Below are 25,562 nucleotides of genomic sequence, written 5' to 3'. Positions count from 1 at the left end.
ATGTGATGCAGAAAACAGTATTAGGTGAAACCAAATTACAAGTGTTGTATATTTTCCTGATGCGTGTTGGGGTTTCTTGGACATTCTCTGAATGTATTAACTCATTAATAATACATAAGAATACGACTTTATTCTTGTACTAAAAGTATGACTTTAATCTTGTAGTCAATTTTTGGGGGGGGGGCTATAACTCAGTCGTAAATTCCCGCTGTTGTGTAGGTTTTCTTCTTTAATGATGTAATCGTATAAAATTTAGATTGAACATTTAGATATAAATATAAATCTTTTCTGTTCCGCTTATCTTATAACTATTTGTGAGGAAAAAAAGTGTCCGTTTCAACAAATTCCTACAGAAGTAACGTTATAGAATAATAAGTGCCCAATAACATTGTTCAAATACCCTAGAAGTCAGAATCAAGTTTGAAATGTCACATGTTCCTGTGTCACATTAGTATGCTGTCATACTGGTTCTATCTGAGAATGTAGAGAATACCGTAGGTCGGACGAGAAATGTAAAAGAAGCTATTCTTGCGTCTGACTAGCTCGGTGATGAGAACATCACTGCTACAGGCTGCCGTGGGAGTCTATTCTGAGTCCTACCTACTCATACTCCAAGAGAAATAATACTATTTCCTTCCATACTCCCACAGAATATTGAATTTATAACATAACTTTAGCATGACCTAATACGAATATGTAATAAAAATATTAATATATTTCTGTTGCTTCAACAGTACTGCACGTCTTCGAAAAATTTGATCAGCTGAGGCGTCACCACATGGAACCATTCTGAAAGTGTTGTAGTAGTCATAGTGACTTGACATTTTCAAACTTGCCTGAATTCAAATGGTACAATATTTTTATGGTTTTAAAAAAACTCAATATTTGTGAGTTCATAAGCTTACCATGTTGAAAGAAAATAATTGCCTCAAAGTTTTTATGTTGCCAGCATTTAAAGGGTATGGACGGCATTGTCATTGGTTGCAGTTTATAAGCTTTCGCATGTTATTAAATCATCTGCTGTTGCTCTGGTGGGATCAACTTACAAGATCTCGGTACAAACTAAGTCCGTAAACCATTCATTCATGTGTCATTCAACTAAGCGAGAAGTACGTTGACAACCACGCGTCAACACTACTACTACATGGAAAAGATATAATAAGCTTTTCAGTTCCACAGGTTAGATGGCACAAAAATTTGACCCACTGATCTAATAATAGTATTACTGTTCGGAAATACTACCACGGAAAGTTTTGCTAAACATGGTGGGAGAAATAGCAGTATGTCACCTGGTTGGCTCATTATAAAATAACATTGAATCCTGCTTTGAAGTACACTTTGGTTACATGTGGCTGTGTGAGAGCATGCAAGTGTATCCGTCTCAGCAGCCCACCATTAAACCTTGGTGCCAGCGTTCTCCCAGCACACTGGGATTAACAGCATTTAAATGAGCCTGTTAGTGCATCACCTCCTCTTTGCCTCCCACACTAACTAGCACATGTGGCGCTGCCCACAGCTTTACACTCACAGTCTCTGTTGTGTTCTGTTCTTTGGCCATACTTCCCCTCAGTGGCGGAACAAATGTGAAAAGAGCCTCGGTGCAATGAGTGTCAACGGGCCCCTTGAATAACCGATCTAGCGAGGGTGGGCGTGTGTGCTACTGAGCTTTTTCTCACCCCAACAACAAACGAATAGCCGACCTGAAGTATTTTAAACTGAAACAGTGTAATTTTACTCTGAATATCATCTTATAATTGTTATATACTCTCCTTTCACCCAACCAAACCCTCTTTAGGCCCATGCTTCCACTTACCCCAAACCAACCTAACCATCCCAAGACTCCTCCCGTTTTAGTATTCTTGGGCTTTATGTGATGATTGCAGTCCCCTTGTGACCAAACAAGGAGACCGCTGCGGAGAGAAAATTGTCTTCCGCAAAAATCAATAAATAACATTTAGTTGCATCATTGTTAGCACAGTGAGGAGCGTATAAATGGATGGAGGAGCAGAAGGTGGGTGCGTTTGCATGCTTGTGTAAGACCCTGTGAGAGGATGTGGGCAGGAGGGGCCGGGATTTGTACGGACACAAAAAATGAATGTTGTAGTGCAGGGGTGTCCAAACTTTTTGCAAAGAGGGCCAGATTTGGTAAGGTGAAAATGTGTGGGGGCCGACTATTTAGCCTGACATTCTTTGAATGTAGTAGTAGTAACTAACCATGGAAATTTGACCGTTATGGTTTTTTTACGGTGGAACAAACAGAAACAAATAAATCCGTTCCTCTTGTTTGGCCCTTCAGACTCTGGAGGTCCAGAAGCTCTTCACTCACGTTCATGTCATTGTCCACTCCTCTTAAAAAGATCAGTAACTGAGCGGTGTCGGACGCATCCGTGCTTTCATCGCACGCTAACGAGAAAAATTCAAACTCACTTCCTTTTGCCTCTAACTGTCTCTTAATATCTAATGAAACGTCTTCAATTCTCCGTACCACAGTATTACGAGCCAGGCAAATATTGGCAAACTCTTGCTTCTTCGCGGGACAAATTTTCTCAACCATTTTCATTACAGTCTCAGTGAAAGGTTTGCAGTGCTTTGCAATCAGCGTTGCCACTTTGTAGCTTGCCTTTGTGGCATTTTCATTTGACTCACGGACTCTTGTGAAAAAGCTTTGCTGTGCCGTTAAAACAGCTTCCAGTTGCTTCACTTTTTCACCGCGTTTGTTCCCAGTTAGCTTGTCGTAGCTAGCATATTTCGTCTGGTAGTGCCTCTTGATGTTGAATTCCTTGAAAACAGCCAGTCTCTTGGCAAATTAGGCAGACACAGTTGTTTCGTATTTCAGTGAAAAAATACTCAAATTTCCACTTGTCCTGGAAGCGGCGGCCCTCGCGGTCAACTTTCCTTTTTTTGTTTACAGACGCCATGTTAGAAATGGGCTGGGCTGAAACGATCACGCAAGGTCAAGGGTCACGGCGGCCAGAGTGCGGCCACAGGGCTACTGCCATCTTCTGGTGAAATGAAAAATATGAAAAATAGCTTTTTGTACACATGTATTTTATACTGTGGTCAACAGTGCTAGCGGGCCGCATATTATTGATTTCATGATGAGAAAAAAAAAAAAAAAAAAAAAAAAAAAAAAAAAAAAAAAAAAAAAAAAATCATGATAGAGGCCGCGGGCCGGTAAAAATTTGTCCACGGGCCGCATTTGGCCCGGGGGCCGGACTTTGGACATGCCTGTTGTAGTGCATTGTTCGTCATCCCCACCGGCAGAAAACAATGCACAAAGAAGAAATTCAAAGTGGAAGTTGTAGGGCAAACAGCTCACTTTTATGAGCATATAAATATGAGCCATTAAGCCATTCAATTTTATAGCTAACAAGGCCAATCCATATCTCATTGTTGTAAATATACAGTATAAGACATTTACTACTTACTATCATATATTTTCTTGGCATATGATCATTATGGTTTTCTTAGTTTGCTGTTTTTTTTCCAAAGTTCAATCACTGGACGACCAAACCATTTTATGACCCGCATTAATAATCAAGGAAATCAAATTCCTCCCCTATATGCAAGTATACCGCTTCAGCTAAGGATGGGGAAGGTTGGTTGCCTTGCTCAAGGGCACCTAGATAGTCAGGAAGCAGGCTAACATCAATCTAAAATGTAATTGCAATTTGTTATCTGTCCAGAACCTCAACCATGACCTTGAGGTTCTAAAAATCCAAGTCTGGCGAATAATGATCAAATGTCCCCTCTGTTGTTTTTTTATTTGAGTTAGCAAATAAGTCTAAGACATCAAATCTGGCTCTTCCCATAAAACACTTTCTTTACCTATTGTGTTGTCCTTGTTTTAACTGTTGTTTAGTCCGGAATGTATCCACAGTTAGAGATTATAGGCCTTTACTTTGGTGTCAGTGTTTACTATATTCATTTGTTATTGTATTTAATGGATGTCAGGTAATTTCCTTTTATGCAGAATAATATATCCTTGGTGGGCTCTTGTTTTGTCTGTGTCTATGAGGCATATGACATTTACAGCAGAGCTACTAATTCATATTCATAACATATGGTGCATCATATGGCAGCAGTGCAATAGTGACGAGGATATAAAGCAACACACTATTATTGCCATTTTACTGTACATCCTGCCTTCTTCTTAAAACAGATGTGCGTATAAACCTGCCAACCTTGATTTATTATTACGTGAATCTGGGCAGCATAAGAAAGCAAAACAAGTAAAACACATTCGATAATAGGCGCTAGATTAATGTTGATTCCGTTTCAAATTAACATGTTGCTGTAGTTGGTAGTCACAATGACTATAATAGGTGTAATTCAAATTAAAATGTACTTAAAACCCACATATTTAACTTCTGTCAGAGCCAAGTATATTTGTTTGGATGCACTCCCTTAAAACAAAAGACCACCAACAAAGCTTTATTTTCAAACCTTGATGATGGAATGACTGCCTACCTCTTTTATCTCATCGCGTAGTGGGTGGATTTGAGAACGGGAAGAAGCATGAGCGTCATCTCCTTTGTCTCCCACTGCGCCTCCACACAGCTCTCCTTGTGTCCTGGAAACAAGCAGAGAAGTAGAAATAGCTAGAATAGGAACCTTCAATGTCCACATGACAAATGACTTGTTGTGTCAACACATCAGAGAGAAAAAATCCATCCTTGTGGTGTTCTTGTGACCAGGGCAAACATCTTTTATTTCTTCTTTATTTTGCCTCTACTTCACCAGCTGTCTTTTATAACGTCTCAACCCTGGTCTCAAAACCCAACCGCCATGTGCAAAATTATCAATAAAACTTCAAAAGGCAAGTACAGTGGAACTTTTTAGGCTTGCATGACACCAGGATTTGACCAAATATAGCTTTTAATTCTGATTAGATTAGAATTTTATTTCATCCCGCATTCGGGAAATTTCTTGGTTGCAGTAGCAAGACAGACACAAGACACACAAGACATTGTAGACCTAGCAAAAAAAACTGGAGCCACACACAGGAAGTCCACAAGGTGGGGACCTTCTGCAGACTGAGATTTTAAGTTTTAAGTTCTCATAATTACCTGTACATATTTGAAAGATTTCGATGATGACGATGATAGCTTGTGATATTTTTTTGTTAGCTTTCAATATTTTGCATGCATAAAGAGTCGAGTCTTAACATTTCGCGTGATCTGCCTTAATAGCCCAAATTATCAAGTAAACTTTTCAGGAATTAAGGTGGGTGGTAAACTGATTAATTGCTCTTATCCTTAGAGGTTAATGTAAGGGTAAATCCCATAGCGTGATGTTCACTATATTAAACCTATTTGATGCACACAGTGTTCCATAGATTAATCGGTCCAGCTTATAGTATTAAGCCTATCTGCTATACATTATGTTTACGTCTTATGAGTAGCAGCCAGAACTTTGGTGAACATTTGACTGGTTTTCTGAATGCTGCAGCAAACGAACATACCCGCAATGTATCATTTGAAGGTGTGCTGGTATGGGACATCAGTTAGCAACGTGACAGGGGATGTAGGAATTTGTGTGAGAAGGGCAGAAATACGAGCCTAACCCAGCTTTTGTCTGGTATGTGACCATGCACGCTTTCAGGGCATTTATCTATCAGCTCACCATTAGTAAAGGGAAAGTGTCACGCCACGCCAACACTTGACCCCACATTAAATACCTCTGGCTAACTTGGGGCCAGCGGTCATTCCTATCAGATGGTCCTCCGTGTCTGGCTGGGTGCCAGACATGAAATGCCCTCTCGGGCCATCAGAGGGAAATAGAGTGAGAGGACACGCAGGATAATAACGAGACTAAGAAGTCTTGCAGACACGGGAAGGTTTTACTTGATATTAAAGGGTTTATCGTGTAAAAGCACACCCACGTGTGTGCTTTTGCGCTCGCACACAAAGTCCGCCCAATCAAAGAGTAGGCTTGAAGCTCACGCACACTCGTAGCATGAATACCCCCTACTGTCTCCAGGCTCTGCATTTAAACAGTAGAGCGAGATTCTCAATCAGCAGCTCACAAAGCACAGATAAATTAGTAACGCTCTGTGACAGTGTTAAGCAGCCCTATCTCTTCAGATGGACTCGGATATAAAAAGCCTGATTTTGCATGACAACTGTCCCCCTCGTGACATTTTTCCGTTTTAGCCCTGATTGAACTATTAATCAGTCTAATGTGAGAGATGGCAAGCTGTTTATGAAATCATCTATTCTGCATGGGCGCGTGCCTTCGTCGTGACAGGAAACATACAAAGGCACACCATTTAGCGTAGGAGCACAATGATGACCTGTGTGAGCCAAAATACAGTTGGCATATGCATTTTGGAGACTGCAGCATGCACATTAATCTGTTTTAGCACGGCAAAAGTGTTGCAGTACTGTTGATAAAAATAGATTTCTCTATCTTGGAATTGATTTTACTTTTTTTTTAGACATGGCCTATAGTGAAATGGGTGGCATACTGTACTATATAAAAAAGAACAAAATATGCACAAAGAAGCATAAATCAAATCGACATAATAGATAACTAGAACTTATGAAGTAGTCATAATTATAATGAACAAGGGAGAAATACTGAGGAAAGGTAATACTACCAGCTAACTGATAGGAATGGATGAGGAAGGAATAGGGTAGGGCAGTTAATGTGCAGGCTGTGCCACTTAAGTAGTTAACTCATAATGACTAATGGCATGTAATAATTGGTGATTGAGCATGTTAATATCTGCTGTACCAATGTCATTCCTGAAACTGACAATATGTATCTTAAGGAAAATATTAATGAGTGTAATCTGTTCTATACATGTTAGGCAAATGGTAGAGATTATGGACAGCAAGTATAGTAATATTTGAAGAAGACTGTCATTATGTATACTTTTAGAGCTACAAATCATTTGCTTTTTATAAATGCCTTGTTTTTATTATAGACATTGTAGGTGTGGAAACAAAATTCTTCAGCCACATGGAAAAAAAACTGTGTTGTTTCTTACCAATATTTGGTGAAATATGTATAAAATAGTACTGCGGTAACTTACACTCACTAATGTACTCGAAGTGCATTTTTTGTTAAGAAACAGCTTCAAATCCCATTAGTTGAGCTGTCCTGACTGTGCTTTTATGAGTTGCTCACACTGCATGCAATGTTTGGGTCGCGTGCATTTAATGTATTGTCTCAGAACTAATGTGGAATTACGGCCAGACATTCCTGCAGGGGCTTTTAGAGGGCCAATCATCTCACGGTATTAGACTAACTACAAATGTCCTTGGACAGATTCAAATCTTTTTTCCCCCTTTCCTGTGATATCAATGACCTCAATTCTTTGTGGCTGACCAAACCAGACTTGTGTCCAAATCTGGGTTAATGTCACCATTTGTAACCGAAGAACAAGTGAGGAGAGAACGGAAGATCTGAAATGATTTCAATTGTGTTGCATGCCGTGCTATTTACGGTGCCGTCAATGAATCGTGTAGACTGGGATGCACGTTGCGCACACACCCACTCGAGTCCAGCCTACCTTCCACTCTTGTTTATCTTCCCCCACGAGAGGTTGAGACTGGTGAACGTGACAGAGGGGGCGAAATGTTGCAGTCAGGCAGACAACAATCAGACCTCACACCCTGCCATGAAGATGAGGGTAACAGGAAGAACATCAAACTCTCATCCTCTTTGTTTCTCTTGGTCCTTTGGAGACAATGTAATTGCTTTAAATGCTCCTGTGACAAGGGAACACAGAATTCGTAGCCGTTAAACATCGTTTTAAGGCATTAAAAATGTATAGATTTGGAATTCACTTTGGAACATGAAGTATTGCAACAGAAAATGTTTTCACAAATGTTCAGAGGTATATATTCGTCATTGTTTGAATACGCTGTTATTCAAACTTAAGTACTGATTCTCAAAGTTCTACAATTTGATTGGAATATTGCCCTTGAAGACAACAAACATTTAACAATGTTTAGGGAAATTAACCTAATTTGGGAAGGTGCATCTCTTTTAGGGGCACAGAGCCTGTAGGGAATGCAAGCTTGGCATTTATTGAGTCTGTTTCCGGCACGCTATGTGGCCAAGTGTATAATGAAGCATGCTTGTGTGTGTGCGCGCAAGTGGGGGGCAAAGGGTGTTAGGGGGTGGAGGAATAGGAGGTGACAGGGAAAAGTGTCTGTGTGTCTACAGGATGCATGGATGCATAGATTTATGATGAGGAGGGGGACGAATCTGAGGGGGGTGGGGTAAAATGACTAATATCTTCACGCTTGACATACTGTATTTGGGTTGGGCCTTGGATATGTGTAACAAATCAGATGGCCAACACCCAGGTTGATCTCACCAAACTATAATACATGCAGTATATGGTAGGGGCCATTGACAAGGCCTTGAAAGACTGAGTTGATCATCTTGTCAATTCCTCTGCAATCCCACTGTACGTTTCCTGAATTGTCGTAAACATTTATTAAGTAAGCTGCCTTATAGTCTGAGATACAAACACAACATTGTGTCATAGTCTGTGACAGTGTTGTTTTCCTGTTATGCTGTCTCATAGTGGTTAGGTCCTCTGCAGATTTGTTAGGCTCTGGTTTCATCTGTGCGTGTTGTTCCATGATTTATAACTTATAATTTATACTTATCAAGGCCAAACCAAAATTGTTCGAGGACTTGTTTATGATATGAAATTAATTTTCTCATATAAAAAGGAAACAATCGAATGGATTCAGTGTTTGGAGTGCCTTTTGGCAATAAATTAATTCATTTATTCAATAAAGATTTAAACAATCGAATGGATTCAGTGTTTGAAGTGCCTTTTTGGCAATAAATTCATTCATTTATTCAATAACATTTTTAAAAATTCAGGAAAAAAAGTTATTACTGTTTAACTTTGTGCTATCGTTGACATTTTGTTTTAATACAAGAGTGTACCCTCTTTCTGTTTATATGTTCAAAAAAATTGTGGTTTTCTTTTAATCCAAAGTATTTTTTTTATGTTTTCCAAAATTCATTGCTATGCTTTGCACAGATGCATAGATATACTTACTATAGGGGGTAGAAAAATCATTTCCTGGATGTAATTAATAGCTTTTTTAGGAGTGCCACAAGATCTTCTAGACAACATGGACATTTGATGGAAGCGATAAACATCAAAACTATTTTAAAACACGTGAAACTAGAGAAGAAAAGAAGTACTATTCCACTAACTTACCTCCTGACATGCAGATCTTGTTCGAGCCAGCTAGACTTTTGGCCCATTATCACTGGCTGAACATTTACACAACCCGCCAACAAGCCCCCTGACAATTATGGTAATGGAGCGCACATCTCAATCAAACCTGCATGACGACTCCGGTAATATTATACGTGGGTCTGGATGGCTCATGCTACCACGTGAGACTATCAGAACTTGTGGACTGCTTTGTTTATCAGACCCTTTATGAAAATGTGTTTTCATGTCTGACTTGATTCATCCGTGCTAGATTTGCCTGACTGCTGACAGGTTTTCATGACTCTCTCCATGGCTGGCCTCCTGCCTGCCTATCTTTCTTTCTGTCATTTTGCTTATCTGCAGGACTATTAAGTGTGTGTGCGTGGGTGCATGCGTGTGTGCACGCACTGAATGGATTTGCATGAGAGCCAGTGGGGTGACCCCGCTCTCTCACGCCAAGGGTTCTGAGGAACAAATAGGACTAGTCGGATGTCGTGACAGCACTCACATCAGTTTAAATAAGTGTGCTGTGCTGCAGCCGTGTGTGTGTGTGTGTGCGTGTGTTTGTGTGCGTTAAAGCAAGCAGCCAGGCACGCATTTAGTCAAAAAAGCTTTATGAGGCTTTGTGTGTTTGAGAGCGTGCCTCCGTGTTTGTGTGTTCAAGCAGTAAGCATGCAATATCTTTTGAAGGTTTGGTCTAAAGGAAGAGTGATATTAACAGTTTAATGAGCTCAATGGCATTGACACAAACGAAGGGAACACACACACGCACGCGCACACACACACGCCGACAGTCAAGTTAAACCATCCAAAGAGTGGAAGGAACAGGTTTGTTCTGAGAGACCATGCAGCCTTCTGAATAAATGAATGCTGTCATGGGGTTAACCAGAGTTCACTTGTATATAGCTGCAATATGAATGAGCGCAGACCACAACAATGACCGACACTTCATTCGGTTTGCGTTGCCTGGCAATTCTCACGCACATATACTTTCAGTGCGCTTAGGGATAGCTAATTACTGTCAGCATATCTAATTCAGTTGATTATTTTTAGCCTCCATACCTAAACATCTGGTCACATAGATTATACTTTAAGCATTAATAGCAAAGTCGTGGCTGTCATAAAAAAGTTAATAAGCAGTGAATTTCAAGTTAGTGACAATAGGTATTGTCAGTAAATATTGATTGACATCATCTAAATACTAAAATACATTATTGGTTAAGCATATTGGGAAGGCAATAATAAAACTACGTTAGTTTAACGTTTAGGATTTACTACCCTAGTTTTTTGTGAGGCTGTTTGAATTGGAAAATTAAAACTTAACGCATACATCACAAGGTTTAGAGACCCTTAATTTGTATAGGTGTAATTGAGAATGGTGTTTTTTTTCTATAGGTGTTCAATGATTAATTAGGACCCCAGCCACCCACCCTATGAGAGAGAGAGAAAGAGAGAGGGCGAGAGAGCGAGAACGAGAGAGAGAGAGAATGCTGTATGTGCATGACTGGGAGTGAGCTTACTGTGAGACATTATTACGGCAGATTAGTGAAGCCACACTGAGAACCTGAGTCGATGCCGTCTGGGCCTACAGACAATGATCTCTGGTCTCCACCACACACACACACACTGACCAAACACTAAAAAAATGAGGAAAAATACATATCGGTTGACTACCTATTTATTCTGATCTTGTGAATATCTGTCAGCACTCTATAAATCGCTGATGTAGCATAAATTTCCATGTGCAAAATGGATTTAAGGAACCGATAACAAGACATGATGGACAACGTGGTAATCAGAGAATAGACCAATCCCTTACTTCCGACGTCAAGCCCCATTTTCCATTCTTCTTCACTATTTAAATGTTTTCAAACACTTTTAATAAGAAGTCTAGTTTTTCACAGTCACTTATGCTGATCATCTAACACGCCACAGAAAAAAAAATGACTGGAGGGAGCCAGAAAGTACTTTGCCTCATGGAAGGATGCTTAAGTGTACGCAGGCTAATAATTTAAAGGGAAACATGCTGATGTTGGTGTTTCGTCAGCTTTAAAGATCGCAACACCTCGCTGACTAGCCTGTAGTGAGGTTTTTTTCCATCCATTTCAAGAAACAGATATACTAGTACAATTTTTACCAAAGCAACCATGATAATGAAATCTTATAGTGACCAAGAATTCCACAATTACAACGTTTTCAAGCTGTGTGTGCATACGTGTGTGGGCAAGCAGCACTTCAGTCTGTCATCTCAATCTGATCTCGATCACCCACGGCTGTCTGGCTGAGGTTATCTCGCCAATGGACCACCCCGACTGAAGCAGAGGAGTGCTCCATAGGAGTAAATTATGTCCTCTACTACTCACTCTTGTCTTTTCTTTACTCTGTCGTTTATCAGCATTCATTAACTTCTGTCCTATGTTCCCACCTCCCAGTTAGTCTTTTATTATGTATTGAATGGTGTTCTCTTGCCTCTCATTCTTGTCTTCGTTTGCCTGAGTTGTTATAAATTACAACCTCCATGATAAACATATTTTGAAGATTAATAAAATGTGTACATCTTAACTGATCTATCAGTTCCACTGTGCAATTTAGTTTTTTTTTTTTATAACATCCCTTAAGTTAGAGACCATTGGCAAGGCTAAAAATGATAAAGGAAAACTAATTAACATAGCAATAGTTGAAAGAAAAACTTCTCAGCCACATAGCAAGTACATGTCTTTCCTCCAAGTGTTATATTAATTGTCCAGTATTTCAGGACATGGAGTTTTGAGTTCCATTTTGGCAGTGAATGCAGCTAATGTGTGTTTGTAAAAGTTGGCTGGATCTTAAACTGTGAAAATCGAGTGAATTTAGTGTGATGCCGAATGGATCGCTGGCTCGTTAAATACCATGAATTCTTGCAAGATGCATCGTTTATTTTACAGTATAAGTACATTGGTGTGCTTTATCAGTATGTACTATTGATGCACAAACTGTCCCTCCAAAATTTTATAGGCTGTTGGTTCTTCTACATAAAAATATAAAAAATAAAAATATATCAATAACAACTGTAGTATCCCCATTTAAACATTTTAAGCATATGCAGCAATGCCACTCAACTTAATGTGGGATTTTAACAATATGTTTTAGCTCAAATGTTAAATGTATGTAGGGCACCTATAAGAGGTTTTTCCTACAGATTAGTGACCTTATGACAACATGATGCATATAATTGCAAAAAAAGACCTAATACATTTTACTGTGTTAGCTTGACTACTTTTCTGCTTTTCTTTCCCCTTTTTGTTGGCTTTGGAGCTAAGAACAAATTCACAATAACATAGGATCCAAAATCTAACCAGGAGGATGGAGCATGGGATAACCATAGTTTTTTCACATGCTCTCAAAGTCACAATAGTTTTGTAGATTGATATTTTGCTTCTACATCTTGAGAAAGGGAAATAATAAACACTTTTTAAATTGTCCTAAATTAATTATAGATGTTTACATCTGCTTTTAGTTAAACAAAAGACCATATTTCCCTGAATTTTTTCATCCTTTGACTTCGACATGTTTATTTTGAATGGAAATGTAAACAAGCTGGATTGTTGTCATCCTGACTATCTGAGCGGGATTTGAGATTCGCGAAGGAGTTACATAAATTTGGACAGTCCTAAATTGTCCATGGAGCCACGTGAAGGAAAATACATGGCCTGAGCAGAGAACAGAAAATATACAGAACGTTTTGGAGGCGTGCTTGATGACAGCTTGGTCACTGGAAAGGCCAGTACAGCAAAAAAAAAAAAATGGAACAGTTTGTGAGCTGAGTATTACCCAAAACTGTGAGTACAAGTCTTTGTGAATGCTACAAAGTCGAAGAAAGCTGACAATGTAGTCGATGTTGAGTTGAAGTGCTGCAACATAGTAGCTCACTCAGCTGAAAAGGGTACTTATATTACCACTAGCAGCAGCACTGTTCCTCGCGGTTATGTGCGGTGTGGCAACTATTTCAACTCTGCTTCTATGTATAGTTCTTTATTCTTGACACGCCTTTTTAAAAGGTTGTACTCCTCATAATAAAATTATATAAATAAATCAAAACACAAACGCAAAAGGTCACAAACAAAGGACAAAACATGGCGGGGGAAGAAAAAAACACAGCAACGCCTCAGTAAGCACCTTTGTTTGACACTAAACATCATCTGCTGAATAAGTAGGAAAAAGTTGAAGACCGAGTCATGAAAATGACCTCCGCAGCAGTTTGGAATACAAACAGCTCTAAACTGAATAGGTAACCACTCCCCTTTAAATGATGAGTCTGTTTCTCCAGCCTGCTCTTTCTAGCCATTTCCCATGTATAAGGTGTTTTTGTGTAGGATATTGAGCCCCCATTACCAATATTTTGCAACCCCTCCCTCTCTCACTATAATTTTTGCAGTCCATCAAGCAACATCTTGAGCGTGGCTGACTTCGACAGGACATACTGACTGCCAAGACGATATCTGATGATTGGGGATCAACGTTCCCCTAAGGCCAGTTGTCAAGGATTTGAGAGAAACGTTAATGTCAACAAACATTGACTGCAGATAAATAAAAGATCCACAATGCGTCACTGGCTTCTTGAGAGTGAAGTGAAAAGGGAGAGTTGACCTACATTTCATCAGCCCCTTCGAGCAATGCATTCGGAGTCAGCCTCTTACTGCTGATTTATTTTCCTAATATATCTTACACTAAAAAAATTCTTACACCAATGACAGGCAAAGGCGTGGGGCAAAATATGGTCAGAATGAGGGCATGAAATTTGAGGTTCTTATGCAACATGTTCAAATATGAATAAGGGTGATTATGAACATGAAAAAAAATGTTTGTTCATGGGTCAGAGACTTTGGCAGACTATTTATTTATCAAACTTTAGTATTGTAGTATTTTAAATGATTATGCCCTCATTGTCTTAACTCGCCACTGAATAATTATTTGGTTTTTTTCCTCATTCTTTTGGTTTGAGTATTGCAACCTGCTAGAAAGCTAATTGGAAGTGGTTTTCCCCAATTTAAGTATTCAAAGCCCAGCATCTGCAGTAGTGCAAAACCAGAGTTATTTAACAATCAAAACTTTATAATGTTCTCTTTTTTGTTGTGTATGCATGCATGCAAAACGGAATTGATCCATGCAACGATGAGGTGGAGTGATTTAAAGGTGAGTCACTAATTGCAAATCATACTGCAAGAGTTTACAAGCTGACTGCATGAGGCTGGAATGCAGACCTGCTGTGGCTAGTTAGCCACGCTGGGCTAAGCTGTATGCTTGCAAAGCACAAAGTGGGCTGTTCTCCTATAGGCTCTGTTCTCTGGGATAATAAGAATGAATGGAGAGCAGCTGTTTGGGGTGTAAAGTGAAGCACAGGAAGTTGAGTTTAAAAAGAATGTGCTTGAAATAATGGTTAAGGAAGGTGCCCAAGGCCAACAACAGGGTTCTCAACTTGCCTGCATTGACTGTTTTTCCTCATGCCATTCTTACTTACGCCCTATGCCACACCGTGTATTTCTCCAGGTGCAAAAAAATATAACGGGAGCATTGTCATTATGTAAAAATAAAATGAAGTTGCTAAATCTTGCACCTGTCTACATTTCCTCTGCAAACGGCATAAAGGACTGAAAAAACGGTACACGGTCGATTGGTCCCCGGTCTTTTGGTCGCCGATCTTTTGGTCGCCGGTCTTTTGGTCGCCGGTCTTTTGGTCGCCGGTCTTTTGGTCGCCGGTCTTTTGGTCGCCGGTCTTCTGGTCGCCCGTTGTCGCGGTCGGGGCCACCAAAAGACCGGCGACCAATCGACCGCACACGGAAAAAATGTGCACCGTCAGTACAATGGGGTCTGCTTCATAAACATTATGAAATATATAAAGCTTAATGTCTGTAAATGTTTGTATTACATGTAGGAGATTAATACTTACGTTCGCTTTAGTAGTTGAGTGTCATATGGCAGGCTGACAAGAAAAAACATCTTACAGGTCAACATGACATCTGCGGGAAAATGTACATGGAACAGATATAAGATCAGATGACTTAGTTTTATTTTTACATTATAACCCTATAAGAAACCCTGCTGCATCATAGTCACACTGTAGAGAATGCAGGTGACCATAAAAAAATATTGAAGGTGACAACGCATGCTTTAGGCATTTGGCTCCTTTGTGAAACCTGTACAGTATGTGACTCATGTTACAGCAACAGTAACATGAAGTATGGCAAGTGTGGACTAATTCTAGTTGTCAAAGAGGGCTTGATGGCACAGAGTGATAATGGGATAGCGTATTCTCCCTTCAAAGGTAATCGGACCTTTTTATATAATACTCTAAATCGCACAAGCTCCCTTTGGATCTCCACTCTCTCTCTCTCTCACTCTGTGCCCTATCTCAGTTTACAGATCGGCTTTTTGCTTGACTATGTGACCGCTGTCTCGTACCACAGGAGTGGGTTGGGGGGGAGGCAGCGTAGTAGGAGGGAACTGAAGGAAACGACCACGAACTACATGCAAGAGAGTGGAGGCAAATACAGCTCTACACATTCCTCAGGGGTTGTGCATCCTGTTCTCTCAGTGCCTTCTAACGTCCAAGCTTCACACACTGTGCTGCACGTACGCATGTCTCATAGCCTCCACCCAAGTTTGTACTCAATCTTCTTTTGGCAAACTTCCTTTGACTGATGTATTTTCTTTTGATATATTTGGAGAGGAAACATATTCGTTACACTGCAATTATTGAGAATAAAGACATATTGCGTGAAGAGGTCGTTATTATGACATCATTATTCCTGATTTAGGTTAAAACATATTTTCATTTTACAAAAAATAAGAAATAATAATATTGGGACAAGGCCATATCTTAATGTATCCACAAAAAAAAGTATCAAAAGGTGTTTCTCAGGCTTGAATTGAATTTTTTCTCACTTTTTTTTTCTTTCTTTCCCTGCTGAAGAACATGCAAATTCCACAGAGTGGGGACCAACCTGGGAGCAAACCCTCGACACCAGATCTGTGAGGCCGACGTGCTAACCACGTGGCCACCTGGCCTTCTCCCGTAGAACACTTTAGATTTTAATGGCTTCATCTTTTTCCCATCCATTAAATTGGCTGCAGGCCTTCTAGAGGGATTCAACTGAAAAGAAACAAGAAAAAATTGGCCAAGTCAGAACATTTCTTGAAAAACCAACAAGTACATCTTCTGGTACATTTGCCACAAATGACATGCAAAAATGTGTCACTTTACCACTGACATCTTGGAGGACATATCTCCCCTGAATAATGAAAGCTGCTCTCACTACAAAGGGCAACATGCTGCATACCAACATTTCTTGGGAGTGATACATGACCACAATTGAATGTGATACAAGGATGGCCACATATATTGTCTTCTTCCCATGAAATCATTTTCTCTTTTATAAGTGAGCGAGCTGTCCTGTCCTGTCTTTGCATAGTGAGCTAACTAGTGACCATTGTTCCCTCTATTTTTTCATATATCTGGGCATAAAAACAACCTACCTGAGCACAATGACAACATGCTCGCTATGGCCACACACCAGTTGCCATCACCAGGTGCATTTTTACTGCCCATTAAAGATCTAGCCATAACATTTAATAATTAATATCCATATAAGGCATCTTAAATGGCACTAGAATTGGCATAATCCGATTTACCTTATTTTTCACGTTTGTCCTTGAGGTAGTCTGGTTTCATTAAAAGTTTCATATTTTTACCTTCGCTGCATGTTTTGCAGAACAGACCTTTCACACTCGAAAAAAATAAAAGATGTCACGGAGTTTCAATGCTTGTTCTTCTATCTGCACAAACTCCGATGGCCATTTCAACTTAAAAGATGCACAGTTCTATTTAACGCTGGTTTGGGGAGCGACATATCACATTCACGGTAACTGAGTTAGCTTTAGCTTCATGCGCAAGTGCGGTCAATGCCGTGATTGGCTGCGTAGCGTGGTTGCATCGCATCCAATGATTGGTTGGACACCCCCCACTCAATGAATTACACAATAAAATGATACATAACGCAATTGAAAATCCATTAAAATTGACTTTTAAAAGTCTCTCTATAGATATATAATATATATAATATATCATTTATATATATTATATATATATATATATATATATATATATATATATATATATATTTGACTTGTAAAAGTCACTTTTAATGAATTTTCAATTGCGTTCCTCAATGACGCAAGAAGGACACAAGCTTGTATTTATCCAGCAATACTTAAAACTCTTAAAACGGCCACCAGAACATTTATAAATTTGTCTAAAAAAATGTTTCTAACATTTTTGCTTGTCACTGTGGTAAGTGAGTGTTATACAAACATGGTATTATGCAATGGCTTGTAGAAACAAAACATTCACTCATGAGAATAAAGAAAGAGTTACTGTCATGTGAAAAACAAATAATTTGTTAGAATAAAAAATCTGTCATTTTTATTGAAAATTGTATCCATAATTTATGATAAGTGCTGAAATTGCGCTAAATTGCTGAGATAGTATTTATTTATTTATTTTCCAAACCAGTCAACTATGGGCACCAGGTGGGGGTGACATCCTGAATCGATGGCCAGCCAATCGCAGGGCACGAGGTGACGGATAACCATTCATGCTAGGGGCCATTTAGAGTGTCCAACCAGCCTACCATGCATGTTTTTGGCATGTGGGAGGAAACTGGAGTACCCGGGGAAAAGAAAAACCCAGCCAAACCCAAGCAGAACATGCAAACGTCACACAGCGTCAACTAACCTGGGATCGAACCAACAACCCATGAACTCTTTCACCAGGTCCTAGTATGAAATAGTATGAAACTCTTTAGTGAGCCGGTTGCATTCGGACTGAAGCATAAGAGGAGAAAAAAAAACTCCATCATGCATCAGTGGTCAATACTAGTTGGAAAACAGAAATAGAAACACTTTTTTCCTACATGGTGAAGTTACAACACTAATATACTTAATGTGAAAAGAACTACCTCTCCAATCAAATTGAAGTAATGTATTCTTTGTAGAATCCTCACATGTTCAGGGGTTCCCATTGTTGTGTCCACAAAGTGCATTTAGACTTATTTTAAAGTATCCCTTTGTATGAACAAGTTAAAAGTGCAGCTTTGGACTTTTCAAACACTCTGAAGACCGAGTCGGGCGGCAAGAGAGCGGATCATGATGTTTTAACATGTGCTTGTTAAGCCTCAATTATTGAGTCAGGATCCACAGCGCTGCAGCACGACTGACCTTTTCAACTCGGCACAGACAAGCTGGGTTCGCATGCATACTGGCATGCATACGCCTGCATGCACGCACGCTCCATATGGCACAATTAACCTTTTGAACTCCACACAGACTCACGGTCTGTGGGGCTCGTAGTACTTGAACGTACAGAGGCGCACATGCTCCCATTTCAACATACAACGCTGCGTGCATATGTTAAAGACTCCCATATAATTCCTTAATTGGAAGCCTCCTTAAAACACCTCACGACACGCTTTGATGGGTGAGAGCGGAAACGCCGAGATTCTCATGAAACGGACAGCTGTGGCTAAGGGAGGGGCAAAAAAGAACAAGATTAACTGCCTCTCTAACTGGATGTTTTAAAGATGTTTAGAAAGACAGAAAAAAAGAGCACAGTACAGTTGTCAAATGAGATATATGAAAGCCTAATTCACCACTGCCTTATAATTGACGGATGTAGATGTGGTCACTTATAAAGAATTCACTTTTTATCCTCATTTATTAGATGATTTAAGTTAGTTTTGCTGAACTTTTGTGCACATTTAAACTTATATTTACTACCCGTCACCTCAACTGTTCATGTGAACAAATCTTAATACTACCAGAATACTACAAGATTCTAGATTCATACCTGTCAACCTCTGCCGATAACTGCCCTTATAAATGATTATGATTCCCCTTACAAACCCCCCAAAAACCTTACAAACACCGTACGAGTCGTACGTAAGGCAGTTATCGGCAGAGATTGACAGGTATGTAGATTGCACAAAACTTTTATCATTGGCGACTAGGCAACGATTATTGTTGCTAAGAAATCTGTAGTTCAAGAACACCAAAATGACCATCAGCTGGACTCCGTTCTATAACTCCATACAAGGTCTAACTTTCTTGTTTGCCAATGATAACCCAAGCGTTTAATAAAACAGCCCTGGGGTACATGGAAGGCACGTGTTTATGATCATCTGAAAGCAATTGAGACCTCAAATGCCAAGAAATAACTTGGCAAAAAAGGTCCTGGAATGGTTTGAAATCTCACATTGCCCGCAAGAATGTTTTCATGTCTGACTTAAATTTGCCAGTGGGCAAACTAAACGACCCAGAAGAGGAGTGAGAAAATTTGCTGTGGTTAGAAGAAACCAAAAATTAAGCTATTTGGCATTAAATCGGCCTGTCATGTTTGGATCAACGGTGGATGAATAGTTAGATCGTATGCCTCACATTTCTGAGATCGAGGGTTCCGATCTTGCCGTACGGAGTTTTTTACTGCAGTTTTTCTGTAGTCTTCAGGCTTACAATTAGCCTCGTCATGGGTTTATTCCATGGAGACCAGCACTCTAAACACATGACTTGAATTTGATGAATATCTTTCTACCTATTGCATCCTGGTAGATGTGCTTCTCAAATCTGTTTCTCACTTTGTCCTTCTCCCCTGCTTGACTCATGTTATCTCATGTTATCGAAAAAGGAAATGTCATCAGGCCTAATGGACAGAGAAGCGATAGCGATATGAGCCATACAGAGAAATTAGACAGGTTAGAGTTCACGCAGTATCGGCTCAGAAAAAGAAAACTTCACATGGAACATGTAAATAGGTCATCTGATCTTATTGTACTTTGATAAGTTCAAACGTGTAAGGCTGATGATCATCCGGAAGAAATGTCTTTTACACTTAGCTAAGCTTGCTTTCCATTGGATGATATTTACAAAAGAAACAACAACAAAATATATATATATAAAAAAACATGAATTACTTGTTTGTAAATTGAATAGAAATTTAATAGAATGAGGGTAATAATTTCCTTTTATTCTGGATCTCTGAGGTATTTTGAGTGAATCAAGCCCCACCTTTCCCAGTAAAAACTTACCTGTGTGTAGTTTACGTTTGACATAACTGATGCATTTCATTCCCATTATTTCCTGTGGGATAAATTGTTTCTAAATCCAATCATCCCTGACCACATTACATAGCACCTTAGAGGTTGTGTGCTATTTTGTTTATTAGCCTGGTGTCCCAATACTTTGTCTGTAAAAAAAACTAAAAACAGCTGACTGGAGGGAACAACTGGTTGCCGAAGTGCTCCGTTTCCTATGGTTTCCTTTATTGCACATGGAGGAAGTATTAAATGAGCACAGGGTGAAATAAGAACATAAAATGATGTGCTCAGGATAATTGGGAAGTTTTAAAATGAAACATTTTATGGTCAATGGAGAGCGCTGCCCGGGTCTTAAACGCGTGCAACAAAAGTTTCACACTTGGACCCCAAGTCTTCTTTTTGTGCTGGCGTATAATGGTGCCTAAAGCTCAGCCCCGGGCTAGCTTTTAAGGGTCACGATCTCTATGTCGCTTTAGGAGGTCACTTAAAGTTCATGACACTGGGCTGACCATACTTGGCTGCCGCTTCTCTTAAAAGCTTAAAGTTGAAATTTGAAATGATAGAGGAGGAAGGAAAAAAAATGCATCTGGAATGTTCATTGGTTACAGCTGGGCATTGTCGAAACAATGTTGACCTGGCTTGGTGTGCTAAATGAGTGTAATCTGTGAATTATGGATGTGTGTGAGCAAAGAGGAAGCATACATTCATTCATTGGGGGCGTGAGAGGAGGAAATAGATTTTGATATTTTTGAAATACAGCGGAATGCTCCCAATTTTTAGAATTGGCCCCAAACGAACTTTTTGCATTAGATCAGTTTCGTTGCAATGTCATTTCCTTCCAGCTACTGAGAGAGTTTCAACATCACTTTGTAGTACATGTAATGTGATGCTGAGCTGTCTGACAGATCATTATTGAGAGCGTTCCGGAAAATGTGAAATGGAATGATGTCAGGTAGTATAGCTATCATTATGTGAACAGCTACAGACAAAAATAATCTCCACATAAACACAAACAGTGTCTATTATTTTATAGAGCTCAAATTGAAAATAATCTTTTCAAGAAATGACCTCGTTTTTGTGCATTCCCAGCTCAAATGGACATTATTGATCATGTCACTGAAAGAAGGCCTGCACATGTTCCAACAAGAAAGCATTGATGTATACGGGTCTTTAAAAAAAATATTGATTTAAGAACAAGTCTATTGATGCTCTTGAATTTTTGGAATACCAGAATTGGGAGGTACTCCCTTGTTTTCTGGATCCGCAATGTTAAGTTTATACCCTTTCATTTCCACATTTTTTAGGCGGGGTTTGGTAATCTAATTGTGGTGCTATTGAAATGCTAACAGGTTTGAGAAGGTTCTAACAAGTTTAAAGCTGTTCATGTGAACGCGGACGTCATATGAATGAACAAGGAGAGGTGGCGGGCAGGGCACTGTATTCACGCGGATTATTTAAAACAACTATCCAAATTAATAATAGCGTATTGAATTAGTAACCAAACGTCATTTTGAAGTGGAACTGCCTTTTGTGAGTGCAACGGTATTAATGTTATGCCAAAAGAACAACTTGAACAAAGTCTGATTTTGGTTTACAATTATAAACTAGTAACTAAATGTACCCATTTTTAACATTTGTGACCTGACCTTTGAACTTCAGTCGTTTGCATGGAAAATAAACTCTCTATTCTTGTTTCAAAATAAATCCCACACAAGCATGTTGAGAACACGCGTACTCAAGACGGAAAGACTTGAAATATGTTTAAAAACTGAAAATCGTGATACAGGCATTAGTCCCTTAATATGAAACGTTGGTCTACGGGTGTAATATTTCACTTATGGCGCACTCCGTCTCATGTGTGCAGCAGACAAATAGTGAAACTCTGACAATCTGTGCAAATAAGAAGGCTTACATAATGTTAATGTTATTTGGTTTCTTATTCTCTTTTCTGGGAAAAAAGGAAACATGGAATCATTTAATTTGGAGAGGCGCAGGGTCAGATAAAATACATTTTAAATTCACCTGAAATGATCTCTGGGTAAGCAGTTTCCCTTCATTTAAAGGAGCAGTATGAAAGATTTGCACTTGTATTTAACTATTTATTTAATGGCCGTAATCTTTTAAGACATTAAAGAAATATTTTTTTTGCGAATAGTTCTAATACAGTTAGTTTGAGATGTTACTTTTTCTCATTTTAATTTATCAAGTCACAAGTTGTTATTGTTTTGATTCTATTTTTACAACAACCACGCGAACTCAGCTTCCTATGACGTTCACAGTCAGAATTAACAATATCGCCTACCAATACAGCCAACAAAAACTCATTTTGAATGTCAAATGAATCATCACAAATTCAGAAATAAAACAAGGCTTTGAAGATGACTTTCAACAAAAACACGCCTGTTCTCATTTTGGGTAAAAATATTTCTTCAAGCTTAGAAACTCTACTGTATGCAACAAGTGTCATGATCTCCAATCTCATTGTGTCCTGTGAATTTGAATGATTAATAAAGTTTGTCATTATCCAACATAATATATTTTTCGTCTCTCTTTGCATCCCATTACCATTCCACAGCCTGGATGTTGTACACCAGGGGCAGGGAACCTTTGGCTCGGGAGCCACATGTGGCTCTTTTGATGGGTGCATCTGGCTCTCCGCTAACCTGTGAGCTAAAATATGGAAACCGCTGATGACAGAGCTGAGATACTGCGTTTTTTTTTTAAAAATGCATTAGACTCTTCTGGAATGCATATTCTCATTGATTAGCAATTGCATAAGAATGTTGTCAATGTTGTTTTTTCCACTTTAAAAGTGGTGAAATTACTAAAAACAAACCCATTTACATGTATTTTGACTTTTAAATTCGGAGGATGGCTCTCAAGGAATAACATTAGAAAATATGAATTGTTTATGGCTCTCGTCGTCAAAAAGGTTCCCGACCCCTGTTGTACACCATGGTTTTAAAAGATTAAGAATCACTTTAAGTGCCTTCACAGCTACATTTTGTCTTAGAACAATCCTACTTTACAGAGTAACACAGTTCTATGTTATTTTATATTTCTTGTGGAGGGGGCAACCATGTCCTTTGACCTCCTAAGACCCAGACTCTTGCAAGGCATGCATTTTTCTTTTCCCTTCGATATTTAGGCTAAATAGGACCTGATGAGTGTAAAAACAAAGAGTGATCTTTTTACATGATGTAGTTTCTAAGAAAAATGATGTCACACAAGTGGACGCCAGGCCCTTGCAGTCCAAAATTTAACATTGTAGTCTTGTGACAAGCAAAAATGTGATGTCCACATGTGGACGCCAGGACCTAGGAGGTGAAATGTGCCTATCACAAAATGACTTTCTACTCACCCAGGATGTCAAAACTTCCCTCAAATGTCAATTTTATCACTCACACACACACACAAAGAGGCATGCACCCGTCCACTATCTTTCCTTCCCTTTGTGCACATCTTCTGCAGCTCTGCTCTGCTAACCTCAGCCAGCAGGTTCACAAAGTAGTGCTTTCTGAGTCCTGGCAGCAATTCCTGGAGGGCATTCAGGCAAACAAACCCAGCCAGTGCCCGCTGCATGACTCATAGAAGCAGGCATTAAGATAGATGAGAGGCAGAGACAGAGAATGGGGGTAGAATTGTTAGGATGAGAGGGTAAAAGGAGGTTTTAAACCGGCAGGAGAGGCCATGAGAGGAGGGGGGCAGGTTTGCGAGGGAGATTAGGGGGTGGGGGAGAGAGGAACCTAAAGGAAGGGTGGGGTGTGAGATTAACAGAGGGAGGGGTGAGTCGACAGAGAGAGGGAGATGGGGGCAAACAGAGGGCAACTTCTGCAAGCTTGCATGCACATGAGAGGAGCAGACAGGCACGCAGCCCAGTGAGGAGGCACGAAGAGAGCAAAATAACTCCTGCTCCCGCTTCCTAAAATCCACCCCCCACCCATCCCAGCCCCCACCCTTCATTCCCCTCTTTATAACACACACACACACAAAAAAGTGAAGCTCAGCACGACAGCCTCACATGACAGTGACTGCAGGCCAAGTAGCGGCCGAGGGGAGCTGAGGGACAAACAAAATGCAAGTGGTGGAGCCCAAGGACTTTTACAAAGGCAAGGAGGAATTGAGGTGATAGGTTGAGCTGACAATGTGTTTCCAAAAAGGTGATGCAATATTTTTTTTTGCTTGACATCAGGAAAAAAACGAGTCTATAAAGCAATACTACCGGGAACAAGAGTATTTTATTTTCGCAAGAAAACCTGCAACGTGACGTGTCAATGTTGCCAGATCTATGGTATATTAAATATCGATTAAATACATCATAAAATGAATGACATAAAGTGTAGTTGTAATATAGCGTCGTTTTTTTTTCTTTTATATTCACGCAATTGTGAATGTATGGTTAAAAAAACAAAATTTTGATTTCCTGGCTATGGTTACACTTTTTTTAATTAAAAAAATTCACATTAAATAACAAAATCCATATCTTTGAGTTCCCCATAATGATGGATTTATTCTAGTACGTTGCCAATATTTGAGTAAATAACTAGAACATTAGAAATACATACAAGTATAACGACTAAACTAAATTGTCTCTGCATGATGGCCTGAAAATGACTATGATATGCAATGTGCTCTTTGGAAATATTTTATTTCTGTAAACCCACAAACAGTCGGAACCACATAAACAACACTCGTGCTGGGGGAGACAACCCCACCCCAAGGACCGCATTAGCCATGCTCCCCACCCAAAGAGGTTTTGATGTGAGCGCATATGTAGTGGGGTGGAGAAAGTTTCTCGACTGACCCAGTAATCAGACCTAAAATCCTCTCAGGATGCTCTGAGAGTATAAATGTAGAGGATAGTGCAACCGCAAGGCCATTTTAAAGGTTTTTGAATAGTTAACATGATAGCAGTATGAATAATCGAGTAGAATGAAGGGAAAGGAGTTGGGAAGCATGTGTTTGGCCTCAAAAATATCCAAATACCTTCCACACCCTGAGGTTGTTTGTCATGTCAATGTGTTGATACCAGGGAATTTATTAACATTTCTTTGAGATACCAATGAAACGATGAAATCTAGTTTGTTTTTGCACAAGATGGCTTGAAATTAGTTTAACTGGATTAGTTTGTAAATGATCAAATGTTCTGTTTGAATTTAAAAAAAAGAAAATGTGGAGGGTACTCGATTAAGAAATAGAATTACCAATGTTTAGCATAAATGTTTAGTTCAAATTTGGGT

At 39.4% G+C, this 25,562-nt stretch overlaps 1 long non-coding RNA gene across 2 annotated transcripts in view; it reads right to left on the bottom strand.

The window, feature by feature from the left end:
• The window catches only part of LOC144083760 (uncharacterized), a 45,289-nt gene extending 28,178 nt beyond the window's left edge, over window positions 1–17,111 (bottom strand). Inside the window, exons 1-5 of one of the 2 annotated variants that reach the window (XR_013303626.1) lie at window positions 16,868–17,111; window positions 16,180–16,328; window positions 15,126–15,195; window positions 7,520–7,718; window positions 4,471–4,573 (exon numbers count right to left, since the gene is read on the bottom strand). This is a non-coding gene — a long non-coding RNA (uncharacterized LOC144083760). Of the gene's footprint in view, window positions 1–4,470; window positions 4,574–7,519; window positions 7,719–15,125; window positions 15,196–16,179; window positions 16,329–16,711; window positions 16,787–16,867 lie in introns of those variants that run through there. The other variant, XR_013303625.1, reaches the window with a different exon arrangement.
• Between the last annotated feature and the right edge of the window lie 8,451 nt (window positions 17,112–25,562).

This window comes from Stigmatopora argus, chromosome 10 (assembly GCF_051989625.1).
Source record: "Stigmatopora argus isolate UIUO_Sarg chromosome 10, RoL_Sarg_1.0, whole genome shotgun sequence".
Lineage (NCBI taxonomy): Eukaryota > Metazoa > Chordata > Actinopteri > Syngnathiformes > Syngnathidae > Stigmatopora > Stigmatopora argus.
The sequence above is the reverse complement of the archived record's forward strand: the minus strand, read 5'-3'. Positions and strand labels throughout refer to the sequence as shown.